At 38.6% G+C, this 13,561-nt stretch overlaps 1 pseudogene; it reads left to right on the plus strand.

Moving 5' to 3' along the window:
• The window catches only part of LOC113406124, a 213,250-nt pseudogene extending 203,026 nt beyond the window's left edge, over positions 1-10,224 (plus strand).
• Positions 10,225-13,561: the final 3,337 nt, after the last annotated feature.

Here is a 13,561-nt window from a genome sequence, read left to right on the forward strand (position 1 = left end):
CTTGGAACACTGGGGAAGTTCCAGAAGGTTGGAAGAAAGCTAATGTTGTACCAACATGTAATAAGGGTATCAGGATAACCCATGTAATTATAGGCCTGTCAGTCTGATATCAATGCTGTGCAAGAAAATGGAACAGCTCATATGGAACGAGATTAATAAAGAATTAAAGGAGGGTAACATAATTAATGACAATCAGCAAGGGTTTATGAAAAAATAGATCCTGTTAAACGAACTTGATGTCTTTTTTTTAATGAGATTAGAGGTTTGGTTGATAAAGGTAATGGTGTTGATGTAATATACTTAGACTTTTGTAAGGCTCTTGATTTGATACTGCACAACATTTTGATTAAAAAACTACAATGATATAAAATTAACATGGCACTCATTAAATGGAGTAAAAGCTGGCTAACTAATAGGTCACAAAATATAATTGCAAATGGGGAAGCGTCATCGATCAAGTGTGTTGCTAGAGGGTCCCGCAGGATCAGTTCTTGGCCCTGCACTATTTAGCATTTTTATTAATGACCTGGAAGAAAATATAAAATCGTCACTCATAAAGTTTACAGATAACACAAAGATTGGGGGAAGTGATAAATAATGAAGAGGACAGGTAACTGATACAGAGTAATCTGGATCACTTGGTAAGCTTGGCACAAGCAAACAATGTGTGTTTGAATACTTCCAAACGTAAATGTATATACCTAGGAACAAAGCATGTACAGGATGGGGGACTCTATCCTCGGAAGCAGTACCTCTGAAAAACATCTGCAAGTTGTGGTGAATAATTAACTGAGTATGAGCTCCCAGTGTGATGCTATGGTCAAAAAAGCTAATGCTATCCTTGGATGCATAAACAGGGGAATCTCAAGAAGGAGTAGAAAGGTTATTTTACCTGTGTATGTGGAACTAGCATGACTGCTTCTGGAATACTGTGTCCAGTTCTGGTACCCACAAATCAAGAAGGATCTTGATAAATTGGAGAGGGTTCAGAAAAGAGCCATGAGAATAATTAAAGAGTTGGAAAACATGCCTTATAGTGATACACTCAAGGAATTCAATCTATTTAGCTTAATAAAGCAAAGGTTAAGGCTTAACTTGATTACATGCTGTAAGTCCCTACATGGAGAAAAAATATTTGATAATGGGCTTTTCAGTCTAGCAGAGAAAGGTGTAACATGGTCCAATGACTGGAAGCTGAAGCTAGACAAATTTAGATTGGAAATAAGGTGTACATTTTGAACAGGGAAAGTAATTAGCCACTGGAACAATTTACCATGAGTGGTGGTGGATTCTCCATAACTGGCAATTTTCCAATTAAGATTGGATGTTTTCTAAAAAATATGCTTTAGGAATTATTTTGGAGAAATTCTATGGCCTCTGTTATAGAATCATAGAATCATAGCACTGGGAGGGAAATCAAAAGGTCTTCTAGGCCAGTCCGCAACACTCAAGGCACGGCTAGGTATTATCTAGGCCACCTCTGACAGGTGTTTGGAGATTTTTAAGAGCAGGTTAGACAAAGATGGAGATTTCACAACCTCCGTAGGCAATTTATACCAGTTCTTAACCACCCTGACAATTAGGAAGTTTTTCCTAATGTCCATCCTAAACCTCCCTTGCTGCAATTTAAGCCCATTGCTTCTTGTCCTAGCCTCAGAGGTTAAGGAGAACAATTTTTCTCCCTCCTCCTTGTAACTACCTTTTATGTACTTGAAAACTGTTACCATTTCCCCCTCAGTCTTCTCTTCTCTAGACTGTACCAACCCAGTTTTTTCAACCTTTCCTCATAGGTCACGATCATTTTTGTTGCTCTTCTCTGGACTTTCTCCAATTTGTCCACATCTTTCCTGAAATGTGACACCCAGAACTGGACACAATATTCCAGCTGAGGCCTAATCAGCGCAGAGTAGAGCAGAAGAATTTGCTCTTGTGTCTTGCTTACAACACCCCTGCTAGTACATCCCAGAATTATGTTTGCTTTTTTTTTTTTTGCAACAGTGTTACACTGTTGACTCATGGTCAAACTAATTGCAACCCCTCCCAGCTTGGTATCGTCCACAATCTTTATAAGTGTACTCCTTATCCCATTATCTAAATCATTGATGAAGATATTGAACAGAACCAGATCCAGAACTGATCCCTGCAGGACCTCACTCATTATGCCCTTCCAGCTTGACTGTGAACCACAGATAACTACTCTCTGGAAATGGTTTTCCAGCCAGTTATGTGCCCACCTTATAGTAGCTCCATCCAGGTTGTATCTCCCTAGTTTGTTTATGAGAAGGTCATGTGAGACAATATCAAAAGCCTTACTAAAGTCAAGATAAACCACATGTATTGCTTCCCCCTAACCACAAGGCCTGTTACTCTGTCAAAGAAAGCTAGCAGGTTGGTTTGATACAATTTGTTCTTGACAAATCCATGCTGACTGTTACTTATCACTTTATTATCTTCTAGGTGTCTGCAAATTGATTGCTTAATTATTTGCTCCATTATCTTTCTGGGTACTGAAGTTAAGCAGACTGGTATGTAATTCCCTGAGTTGTCCTTATTCCCCTTTTTATAGACTGGCACTATATTTGCCCTCTTTCCAGTCCTCTGAAATCTCTCCTGTCTTCCATGACTTTTTGAAGATAATTGCTAATGGCTCAGATATCACCTCAGTCAACTTCTTGAGTATTCTAGGATGTATTTCATCAGGCCCTGGTGACTTGAAAACATCTAACTTGTCTAAATATTAACTTTTTCTTTCCAGATTTTAACCTCTGATCCTACCTCATTTTCACTGGTATTCATTGTTAGATGTCCAATTACTACTTAACTTTTTAAGTTAAGTTAAAACTGAAACGAAAAGGTCATTTAGCACTTCCACCATTTCCACATTTTCTGTTATTGTTTTCCCACCCTCACTGAGTAATGAAGGTTATACAGAAGATTAGGCAAGATGTTCACAATGGTTCCTTCTGGTCATGGAATCTGTGAATCTATATGACTGTATATTAGCAACGACTATCTTCTGTGTCGATTCTTTTCTTGGTATTGTTGGGTATCTTGCATGGCTATTTGTTCCATTATTGATGCTGTCACTTCACATTTTTTCACCAGTGCATGGTGCTTCTTTAATATTATACTTTCAATTTTTTACTTTTTTTGATGTGCAGATGTTAACGTAGCATTCTTCAGAAATAGCACTCAATTATCATTCCCTCCTTTTACAGCGACTTTTCCATTCCATTTTTCAAATGTCCCTTCATAAATGCCTCTGGCTTTTAATCAACAAGATTTTACTAGTAATACTGTGCTGATCAACAGTGGGAATAAACTGACAGGTTTTAGGCCATTTTTCCTTTTCCTTCCCTAAAACTATTTAGGTTCTTTTTCAGAAAGTTGCAATGATGGTTCCAGAATATACTTTAATTGCTGAGATATCACTTTACTCTCTGGGCTTTGTTGATACTCACAGCTTTGCTGCTAAAATAGTAGCCCACACATAGACTCTGCTCAGATCAGGTAGAGTAGTTTAAAGAGTGGTTACACTGAAAAGTGATTCTCTAAATATAGCATACATATTTATTATTTCTTTGTACTTTTTCAAATGTGTTCAGTTTATAAGTCAAAAGATAATTCTTCTAACTTCCAGGCCTGAAATCTCCACCTGGGGTCTTAAAGCTGAATTCTTTCTGCCTCTTACAATTTCACTAGGTATAAAGATTCTGCAGTTAAACCTTAGCTTAGAAGTTTGGTGATGGTGCATGAGGCAGAATGGAATCACTCTTCCAAAACTGCATTTTATTTCTGAGGTGCTAATTATAGTGAAATGTGTTTAGAAAGTGTGTGGTAAAGCAAGTGAAATCCTGGCCCCATTAAAGTCATTGGGGGTTTTGTGATTGACCTTAACAGGGCCAGGACTTCACACTATATATCTAATCCAGAAAAGAATTAAAGTGCCTATGGGACTAGTCACATGCCTAAGTGATTTGGTGGCTCAGGACCTAGATCTGTGGAAATGTCAACGCTTCTATTGCACTGAATTCCGTACTTTGAAGTTACATTTTTAACTAATGGGAATTTCATATTAAAAAACCAAAACCACAACCAACCAACCAAACAAAAAATCCCTCCTCTTCCAGTGAGAATCCATCTTTGTTAGAAAAATCGGTCCATTTTTTAATTGAAAAATTCATATGCCCCAATAAATTTTTTCTTGCCAATGAGCCCATTTTCAAATGTATAATGTAATAAAGTATTTAAAAACCTTACTTTTCACAGTTTAAGTACTGCATGCATTTCTGTTGACATACAAAGACTGAGTGGTAAAATGACATTTTCGAATAAACACTTTTCTGACCATAACTACATTTTAACTTTTTATTTTATCATTATTAACATACATGGACTTTCCATACAAGTATTAACAAACCTTATGCATAACTTATATTGGTTAGCTTTAAAAGACTAATTTGTGTTTGGACAACCTCTTATCTGTATATTTAGTTTGTTCAATTCTGAAGATGGTAACTGTATTTTAATAAATCAACTTGATAGTGATATAAGGCTGTCTGTCATTTGTTTCTATTGAAAGGATGTCCCATATTTTACTTTTCCATGCCACTAATGTTCAGTGATCCCTCCTTTTCCAAAAACAAGCAACTTTTGCTTAAATTATCTTAAAAAGCAGTCAGATTATAATAATCTATTAAAAGTGTAGTCTTGTAAAATGAATGAAAAACATAGTTTCAATTTTACCAAAATTCTTGAAGGGATTTCTTCAGGAAAAGTGAATTATTTCGGTTGGAATTTGTATTGCCTCGTCTACACTAGGGCCAAATTCTGCCTTGGAATGTACGTGAGCAGGTCTCATTGACTTTACTCGGAGCCTCTGAACATGCATCCAAGGGCAGAATTTGACCCACGCTGACATTTTTGAAGGGGGGGGGAATGGAGAAAACTTGTCTGACTAGTTTGCTTTTAAGAGGAAAAGCCATTTTTCCCCCTTTTTTGAAATGGAATTGATGGAAGAAATATGAGGAATGGTTTGGCAAAACACTGCTCTAAATTGCAGTTGAAACAATGCATTTTTAAATAAAGTTAACATTGCTTTCTGCTAAAAGTAGTGTTTAAAAGGCCCGGAATTCTACTCTTTTGCTATGTTTTTCTACACCTCACATCATCACAGCATCACAAGCACCACACCCAATATACTTCCCCTCCGTATGGAAAAACAAGCTAAGAGGTGAAGATCAGTTATCACCATGATGTCCTCTATGGACAACTCTGTGAAGGACTAAGGTATTTGAGGGATGGTGGATTTAAAAATATAGAATGATTTGTTTTAGTTAGTGATGAGATGCTTCAATTTCTTGTCAGTGAAAGATAAGCCAGACTGTAATCATACCTTCAGAGTGTTGCTCTAGTTTCCCCAGAGTGTAAATCATAACAGAATTTGAACCTAAGTTAGTAATCATACAAAAAAACCTACCAACTGTAACAGAGGCCCCAATCTTTAGTGACCTGAGTGGTCCAGCTGAAATCAGTAGGATTGGTCAGGAGAATAAAGGCTGCAGGGCTGCCTCAGGGTGTCATAAAAGTGAAATAACGCGAAGTGAATTCCTTACGTTTAGCTCCTTTAGCGTTACTTATCACAATAAGCTATGTCTCCACAAACTGCATCATTAAGCTGGCTTTTAAATTTAGTGCTCAGAAGTGCTGCTTAATGCTTGTAAAGTTTGTTTGGCTTGTTTGTTCATAAATTAGTTTATTTCATTTTACCCAATAGAGTTCATCAAACAAAATAAACACATACGGTAGCAGAAAACAAAAATGATTAGAGCAGTTCCATATATACAGGATACATGTAATGATAGATGCTTTTCTTCAGTTGACCAAGCACCAGAGGAGGATGTTACCCATTTAGTCTGTGTGTTGCATACTCCCCCTTTCAGAGAATTCATGTATCAATTGCGTGAGGGCTACAGGAGTTCATCTTCCTCTACAGGCCACCACACGTTGTCAACAGGAACAGAATCTGGGATTTTTAGCACCAAAGAATTGGCCTCTATCACTTGAGCTAAAGGAGTGTTACACGTGAATTAGTTTTAAAATGAATGTTATCTATATCATATCTGTCACTGATTGTGGGGGGACAAGGAGGGAACTACTATTATGGAAGAGAACAATCAGTTCAAACTCAAGAGTCCTCCAGCAAGTGTCAGAAATCTGTAAGATATCCCTGAGTGCTAGATTTTACAGGTGACACTCTTTAAGCCACTTTTGCAACCTTCCAATTCTGGGTTGCTTAGGGAGCAGGAATGGCTCCCGTGTAACTTAGGGTATGTCTACACTGCAGCACAAGCCCGGGTTTTGACTCAGGCTTGAGTATAATCCCCCTTTCCATCTTCACACCCAAGCAATTGGGACCTCACAGCAGCTGGGCAGGGCAACTCTACCCAGGTAGTCCTCTACTCTTTTGCAGGCCCCTTCCTCGCTACATGTGCCCACTCCCATGCAGACTCCCACAGCTGTGAATGCCTCCACCCACCTGCAGCAATGCCAAAAGCATGCTAAATGTGGAAGGAAAGAAAGAAAAACGGACCAGGGGATTAATTTTTTGGAAATGATTTCACTGTTTGCACTGTTCATGCACTTTGTTTTTGTTAAAGATTTTGGGGTATGTTTGTTACTGGTGTTTTGGTGTGCTAATGGCGCCTGGTCTGCCTGGCAATGGGCTAATAAGGTACTTTTCTAATACATGGGCAAAAATAAGAGTTTTTTGTTTTATTAAGAAATTGTATTGCCATCACTGTGTCCCATCATCTAATGTGTATTTCAAATAAAGGTAAACACATGATCAGGGACAACTGGGGAGTTGTATACAAACACTGTTTCTCAATACATTTCTCTACATCAAGCCATACTGTAAATCCACAATTCTTGCCGCTTGATCTCCACACCACCCCAATTTAATAAGTGGTCGTGTTATTCATAATTACAATGCCTGGTAATCAATCTCCTCACCCCAATTCTAGTGTGGGATGTGACAGTACCTCATTTACCATAAACAGTGTATAAGCACATCCATAGATGTACTATTGTCTCTCTTCCATTGGCCGATGCAAGTCAATAACGTGGGAGCACAGAGCATCCCTGACTTCTGTTGCCTAGGTGCACTGTCTGGCTGAGTGTACTGGTTCATCAATCCATTACTGTCAAACCTCCACTCGGGGGCAAAAAGCTCACCTTTGGCTACACAAAGATTGTGAGGAGCACAGCAAGCCACAATAATGCATTGATGACACAGGAATACAAACAGGTCTGCAGACCGCACTAATGGGCTTTCTATCAGCCAAACACACAGTCAACCACCATTCTGCACTGCTGAGAGTGTAATTAAACCTTCTTTTGTCAGACCCTCTGAGATCAGCTTATGGTTTCATAAGCCAAGATACAAGGTGGTATTCAGAGTCCCCTAGAATAATTGTGGGGACAATTACTACATTTCTGACAATGTCATTTGGTGGGAATAGTGTCCCACCCTGTCCATGAATGTAGATTCCCAATTGACGGAAAATCCTGGCATCATGAATTTTTCCAGTGTAGTCCATGTTGCCATCCATAAATTGGCCTTGGCGATCCATAAGGGCCTGCATAATAACTGAATAGTATCCTTTGTTGTTTATGTACTCATGTGCTCCTTGAGGAGGGCAAACTGTGGGCACACGAGTCCCATCAATGGCCCCTGCACAGTTCTCTCAAAACCAGCCATTATTCAGGGGTATTGTTTATATCCACCGCCTTGGGATAAACCACATGCCTGATTGCTTTTGAATCCTCTGCAACCACTTTACCCACAGTTGACTTTCCAGTGCCAAACTGGTTAGCAATGGACCTGTAGCAGTCTAGGGTAGACAGCTTCCAAATGGTTACAGCAACCCACTTTTGGACCAGGATGGCTGCCTTCATTTGTGTCTCCTGATGCTGGAGGGTTGGGACAAGCTGCTCACAAAGTTCCAGAAATGTATTTTTCTTCATGCAAAAGTTCCGGACCCACCGCTGGTCATCCCAGGTCTGCGTGACACTGTCGTCCCACCAGTCTGTGCTTGTGGCCCTGCTCCAAATGCACCAGCCTACATAGGGAAAGAAGCATCAGTCTATTTGATTCTTCCATGTCTGTATCCTTCTCCTCCTTTGCCAGGTGCCTTTGATCAATCAGAAAATGCCACTGGAATGGGCTACTAGTAAGATCAGAGGAATGGAAGGCCTATCTTCTGAGAGGAGACTGGAAGAGCTTTGATTGTTTAGCCTAGCAAAATGAAAGCTCAGTGGGGATATGATTGCTCTCTATAAATATATCAGGGCAGTAAACGTCAGGGAGGGAGGTTTCTAACCATCAGAGGAGCGAGGCTCTGGGACAGACTTCCACAAGGAGTAGTGAGAGGGGAGGAGGGAAACATCCTGACTAGTTTCAAGATGGAGCTTAATACATTTATGAATGGAATTATATAACTGGTTAGCAGGGGACTGGACTTGAAGACCCAGGAGGTTTCCTCCACTCCTTTGTTCCTATTTAACTCACCAATTCCAAGTAAACCAATTAGTTTTACAACACATAGTTTCAAGGAAACTTTAAATTTAGCATGTGCGTATTAAAAAGAGCTATTGGTCTATTTACTTTGTACTACATCATGGGGTATTTATTATTTTGCCCATTTGTTTATTACTTTGGTTATTTGATTCTATCCGCTCTAGGTGTAAAATATTTTAATTAATTCTATTCTATTTATTCTGTTGTCTTATCAAAACACAAGTCTAGTATTTGCAGCTTGACCCTATTTCAGTTCTCAGAATAGGAGGAAAAAATACAAATAAATTTGAATTACTACAGAGAAGACTCGGAGACAGACACCTGTAGGGATGATATTTTTTCAGCTCCTTATGAAATTTCCTCCCCATCAACAAACCTACAGAAATTATCATTCAGTTTCTTTATTGTTTTTACTTAGCAAAATGTTCTCTAAGACTTTTTTGCCTGCAACCTAAAAAATAGCCCTATGTATCTCATATCTGATTTATAGTACATGACCTTGTGACTTTGATGAAATGTGTTTGAGAAACAGATTCACAACAGAGAATTCACTAATCTGACTTTTTAAAAATAGGAATATATTTGAAAAAAAAATAGCCAGAATGTAAGATGGTTTTGGTTTTAGGGAATGTTTTAAAATTCTCATATTACTCCAAAGCCTGTAATTTCAGTAAATGCCCTGGTTTTGAAATCATTTTCCCACTAGCTGGGAACTGTTTCCCCAACCACTTTATCTGACTCATGTTTGACTTATACTGGCTCATTTCAGCGCTGTGACCAGCAGCCAGGAACAGAAAGCATGTTCTGTCACTGCAGCTACTTACATGCCAGAAGCACTCTCTAGGTTGCAAAAAGGCTAGCAGGGAGGCAGTGCAGTCTAATGGTGCAAGTTAAAGGACTGGGAGCCTGTAGAGTTCTAGGTTCTATCATGAGCTAAGCTACTGATTCAGTGTGTGACCTGGGGCAAGTCACCAGCTGTCCTGATGCTTCAGTCAACCCAACTGTTAAATTGGCTAAAAGCAGAACTTCAATGAAAAACAAAATACTTCATCTAAGTTGAATTTTCTTCAGGTAAATAATTTTTTTTAAAAAGTAACTTGCCTGAGGTTCACTATTAGGTTTGGTACAGATTTCTCAGGCCTTTTCTGTTTCCGGGTATCATCTTATGAACTCCAAGCAAAATAACACCACTCCTAGTGAAACTTCTTTTCTCCATCCAAATAAAGATGCCCCACAGACACAGCTTCATGTCAAAGTGGTTTAGGGAGACTGTAAACATTATTAACTTCAGCTAACTAGTTTCTAGGCAGTTTAACACAAAGTGAGCAGCAAAGAATGCATAGTTCTTGATTTTTAAAAAAAGTCAGTTTAATTCACATTTGTGTTTTTAAGATCAGTTTCCTCTTCATATCACTAATACGAAAGCATGAGTAACACTGTGTACGTATCTCGTAGGTATGTATTACAGACATTTAAGCTCTTTGGTGTTTATAAGGAGATAAAGTTTGGCCTACTCTAAAGAGAATCTTGAGCTTTCTGATTTAGGGCTGTATATTGGATATATTTGAAAGGCCTCTACAGCTGATATGTTGTTGAAATGAGTTCTCTATTTTCAGATGTCCTCACAAGAGAACTATGATTAAAGCATGAGAAGATCCTCACTGCAGTTGGAAATCTGAATCTACATGTCCAGATGTACAGGAGGGAGCGCTCACGTGTTAATTAACCAGTAACATCAGCTTGCCAAAGGTAATTTCCTCATTATGGCAGCAGAGAATACCCTGTGGTGGAGAAGTAGAGATGACTTTGTGCTATCCAGTCACCGAAAAGTCTTTTCACATCATCAGTGTTAATACAGCATACTATATATGCTGTAATTTCAATAATGTTCTATATGTTCAGTGATTACATATTAAATATATCTTGACATGGCAAAGCTTTCTTGACCATGGATACATTTCCACAGCATGAGCCAGCTTGATTTTTACATACAAATTCATTGTACAACATATTTTATAAAGTTTCCCCGGGCAGCAGATATAGCTTTCTCAGACGCCTGTCGGAAACTATGGTATGAATTCCCACAGGAACTAAGAAACATCACAAATCTCTCTACCTGCCACTGCAAGTGCAAGATCCACTTCTTTGACCTCTCATTCTCTAACATAAACACTCCACTTACAATTCTCCCCCTTGGGAAAGGGTGAGGGAGAGAACCAACTACATCTGATAGCTATTAAATGCATTGCTTAATACACAACTGAAGGCACTCACATATGCCTATAAGAGCCTATACACAACAGAACAGAATATATTTGAATTGGCCTTTACAGTGTACAGTGATACTATTATTAGACATCAAATATCATGTATAGTAAAATGAAAAGGGCATATTAAATCAGGATGACTTAAGGCCAGACAAAGTAATAGAAAATCTTCCATAGATAAGAATTTTGCACTGGTCAGATAATCAACTAAGTGGTTTAACATCTGTTTTCCAGTTGTCAGGGGTTGTATCCTGACTTCCATTTTGCAGAAGCTGGTTATTATACAGTACTTGCAATACTTTGTTTCTGAAAATACACTAATTTATGCAGTGTTTATTGTGCATTCATCTTTCTGTTGCTTTACTGGTGTTTTTTATTGGTCTTTTTTAAATAAAAAAAATCTTTTAAACTATTTGTATACAAATATATTGGAGCTTGTCAATTTATATGCTCTGGAAATCTGAATTACACAGAGACGTTCCATGAAGAGAATGATATTGCCTACATCGGTAGAAGAGTAGTAACTATTGTATGGGCCAAATTCTGACCTGGGATGAGGATACGCAGCTTTCGTAGATTTAAGTAGCGACTACTGTCTATATGCAGCAAAGACCATAGTCTGGTCTCAGATGTTTATCAGATCCAATCAATATGACATATTATAGTTATAGCTGACACTGACTTTTTTAGTTAAGATTATATTAAAAGATTATGTGATATATGGAATTAAAAGGTAATACATTTTAAACAGACTTTTAAAATATTTTTGAGCAGCAAATCATTAACTTGCAAAAATTTTTGCTGCAGGATATTATTCCAGGAAATATCATAGCAAGTTTAAAAATAATACTAAAATGCAGCATTTTTTTTAAAAGTTTGTTTACATTTAAATAGCAGGTAAAGTACTATATCACTTTTCTTCTTATAATACCTGCTAATATGCAGTTCAATAAATTTTGAAAATGTGAAATCCACAAAAAAAAATGGATATCGAAAAGGATACAGAACTGAATTCCACTTATAATTAACAGTTTAATTGAGCAAAAGTGAACTATTGGATCAAATTTATCCTTGAAGTATAATATCCCTTTACTTCATTATGATTACATCAGGATTGAATCTGGCCCATTGCATCTTATATTCCCTTAACTCTGTAACAAGGAAAACCCAAAGAAAGCATTAATTTTGTCCTATTCATATTTTCTCTGATAGGTAATGACATACCTGGAGAGTCATAAGGACTATAAATGAATGGTTGTCAGTAAAAATGTTTTTTTTTTAAAGAGGCAGTTGTACTATAGGAGTCAATTTTCAACTTCAATTGGGATATAAAAATTGTATAAAATATTCAAGGCCCTAGTCTCAAATCATCCGAGCAGCTTTCCAAAATGAAAGACGGGTTTAGAGCCATTTTTTGTGCTATGAATGTTGACCCAGGAACAATTTCACTCTCATATTACAATTTTAAAAAATCTGCAGGTTCTGTGCAATAAGATTTTAGCACATGGATTTGAACGTTTTGAAGGTGAAGCTTTAAATGGGAAAGGATTAGGTCTTATAGTTGTGACTGTTTGTATATGTGTATACTGTGATTATTAAAGTAAAAATGAAGGTGGTGATGACTGAAAAAAAGTGGGGAAGGGGAGATCAATATTCTTTACAATGCTTACTGCCTCGTGATAAAACCACAGGACCCTTTTTTATCATTCAGAAATTTAGCCTTAAGGGAGCAGGAAGAGTCATGGGGTTCATTAAAAGGGGTTCTGAGCCCTTCACCTCTCAGTCTTCATTTCCAGTACATGTCAGTGAGGGTCAATAGTTATTACCATCGGATGGCTGTTCAGTGGCCTCTGAGAAATAAGTTGATGGTCTCTGTGACAGAGTGGGATATACCAAATTGTGGATTCCATTTTCTTTTGGGATCTCCATTTTGTATTATGTGCTGAACACATGTCTAGGCTTGCCCAAGGCAGCTCATTTATTGTATTGCAAAGAGTGTCAGGAGCAGGACATGGGTGGGATGACTTAGTAGCTAGAGCCAGAACTTGGCCTACTGGCTAAAGCTGGGGACAGGAGATAGGAGCCACCACAGGCCAAAGCTGGAGTCAGGAACCAGAAATTAAACCCAGATTCTGCGCTGGAGTAAGGAGTTAGAAACCAGAGCCAAGGGTCAGAGCTGGAGCCAGAAGCCAGTAACCAAAGCCAGTGTCAGAAGGCAGGAGAGGGAGCTGAGCTGGGGTGAAATGGCACAGGACCAGAATAAGGCAGGAGCAAAGTTGGGTACAAGATAATCAGTTTAGAAGCATGTGGATCCAGCAACTGGGTCCACTTCCAACCAACTGGTGACCGTACAGAGGGGCACTGGACCAGGTTGTAACAATCCCCATTCACTTTTTAGTGGGCAGGTGTCCATGTCAGAAAAATCACCTTCATAAGTGGAAACCTTGTTGGAAAATTCAGTGGAGAGGCTGAAAGCTGAGGGCCCTGAGATCCTCAGCCCTGCCTAATTCTTCTTTGTGTCACTTCAGTGGTGTGCAAGTAACTTAGCTTCCTCAGTCAACTCTGGATTCTCCATGCACAGGGGAATCCTTACCTGGCATAAACCCAGGGTAGCCAGCTTTATGTCACCTGATCCCGCCCCCCACAACCTTTGGTTATAGCGGTTGAGGCCAGAACTTACAGTGCTCCAGCCAATCCCTACCCAGTGGAGCAG

The sequence above is a fragment of the Terrapene carolina genome, unplaced genomic scaffold, assembly GCF_002925995.2.
Source record: "Terrapene carolina triunguis isolate 2854851 unplaced genomic scaffold, T_m_triunguis-2.0 Scaffold68, whole genome shotgun sequence".
Taxonomy (NCBI): domain Eukaryota; kingdom Metazoa; phylum Chordata; order Testudines; family Emydidae; genus Terrapene; species Terrapene triunguis.